The sequence below is a fragment of the Cyprinodon variegatus genome, unplaced genomic scaffold, assembly GCF_000732505.1.
Source record: "Cyprinodon variegatus isolate N-32 unplaced genomic scaffold, C_variegatus-1.0 Scaffold12, whole genome shotgun sequence".
Taxonomy (NCBI): Eukaryota; Metazoa; Chordata; class Actinopteri; order Cyprinodontiformes; family Cyprinodontidae; genus Cyprinodon; species Cyprinodon variegatus.
Genome location: NW_015150465.1, coordinates 957,311 through 959,527, shown reverse-complemented (window position 1 = coordinate 959,527; position 2,217 = coordinate 957,311).

Sequence of the window (2,217 nt, the reverse complement as noted above, 5' to 3'; positions counted from 1 at the left end):
CAAAATCCTATTGTTGACAATCAGATATACCTGATAACAGAGGGCAGAAGACCACACAAAAAATAATCTTGATTTATTGCATAGTAATGAATTATTAATATCAAAAATTTATTTCTGTTTTTTCTTTTTACATATTTTGTTAAAAGGCAAAATAAGGACTTCAAACCAAAAAAAAAAGTAATTTTCTGTTTTGTTTTATTCTTGGATCGGGCTTTAAAGCGTTAAAGGAATTTTTTTAGAGACACCAGGAACAGAAAGTAATTAGAACACCTCAAGAAAAGAATAATCAACTTTAAAGACCACTTGTAAAATAATCTCAAAAGAACCCATCAAATATAAACATTTATTTTCCTCCTGAAATGTGGACATATATAAGTAGCTTTTTATTTAAGTGCTTGGTTATTCTTGGACATTTTACTTCTGCTCACTACATTTGAACAAAAATAGTTGTACTTTTTATTTTCCTCTAAACCTCTACATAATAACATGATGTAACAGCTAAATTAAAACACATGGAAGATCTAGAGCACAGATAATCTGTTCAGTTAATTTATAGAAAAACACTGATAGCAACATGGATGTAGATAGAGGGCTGGGAAACATTGTAGTGTATGGATCAGATTCGACACGATGTAAGAGAATGCCTACTGTCACCATATGCTTCTCCGGGAGGGAGGAACCTGCAATAAAACTAGGCCCAGTCATTGCTTTATTTATCTATTTTTGCAATTATCAACCAACACAGTAAGCAATAGAGGATATATATTCTAACACAGAAGTTTTGTTTTTTATGAGAATAGAGCTTTTATGTGTTATTTTGTATCATTAAAGGCAAAGATATTTGTTTATTTTTAAATTGAGAACAATTTGATACTGTACTTTTTTAATTTCACTAAAGCTAAGGAGTTCCATAAGTACTTTTATTAGGTATCTGTCTTTTTGCCTAAATAAAGAATGTGAGTACATTTTACCTGCGGTGGAAGACAAACTTGCGGAGGGAAACATTCTGACTTCAAAATAGAAGTGATTCTCTACCACTTTTTAGCAGTAGGGGATTATGGGTCAGACGTTTATTACCACTTCCTGTTCAGCAAAAAAATCAACCACTGTACATGTTTGACTTATAAAGGTCTGCGGCTGAAAATGTTGTTAAAAGGAATGGAACATTTAATACTGTACAGAAGTGAAATAAATATTACAAAAAATTAAATTAAAGAAATATATAACTTAATTAAAAAACTGGCAAACTGTAAAATCATTTTAAACTTGTGGTTTCAAATAGATTTCATGATATTTGGCCAAAATTTATTCTATCAAGTCAAGGACATATCACCAAGTCTTTCTAAAACCTCACTTAAATGCATATATTTATATATATTTAAAAGCAGATTATTTAGATAAAGCTGTTTTACTCCTAAACTAGATTTAAAACAGTCTAAAACTTATTGAATTTTAAGGTATAAATTAAAGGTACACCAACACATTGCAAGCTATTAGTTTCGGGACATATTAGTGTTTTTTTTTGTTTTGTTTTTTATCAGCATCGGTAGATTGATACATGTGTTCATCGATTCATCAGTGCATTCAGCAGTTGTGCCTTGAGATCACCAGAAGCATTGCTGTTTCCATTATTTGCTTTCATTGATAACATTTTGATTATAAATGAGATCACCAACATTTTAAAGGCTAAGAGCTACTTCATGGGTATTGAGTCATATAAAGAGCTACCAATACTGAACTTTGAATGAAATCAGCGTTCACCTAAACTTCATACATAATAAACATATTTTTATTTTTATTTCTATTTTTATTTTAGATTTTGAAACCACTTTGAATGCAAATCTAATTAAAAAAGGAAGGCAACAGAAAAAAATAACATTCGCAACCCATTGTGGAATTATGCTGTTTTAAGAAGAAGCTGAGGTTCTAGAGGGCCCCTTGTTGCCCGCTGGCACCGCGTTGGTGCTGTTGTTGGATCGTGGTGTATTTAAGCAGGATGGATGGACCTCCACTCTTGCTTCACTTACTTACCTACATTTACCTCATTTTTTAACTTTTTATTTTTTTGCCACTTACCTTTCATCGCGGCAACACCTCTCTCCTTCTACCACTTTCGATTACTGTTATTCTGTTGGGCGGCTGTCCAAGTATGGAGGACCAACTCTGCCATATTCTCTCTAAGACACACCCTTCCTCATTTGCATAATGCGGCAGAGA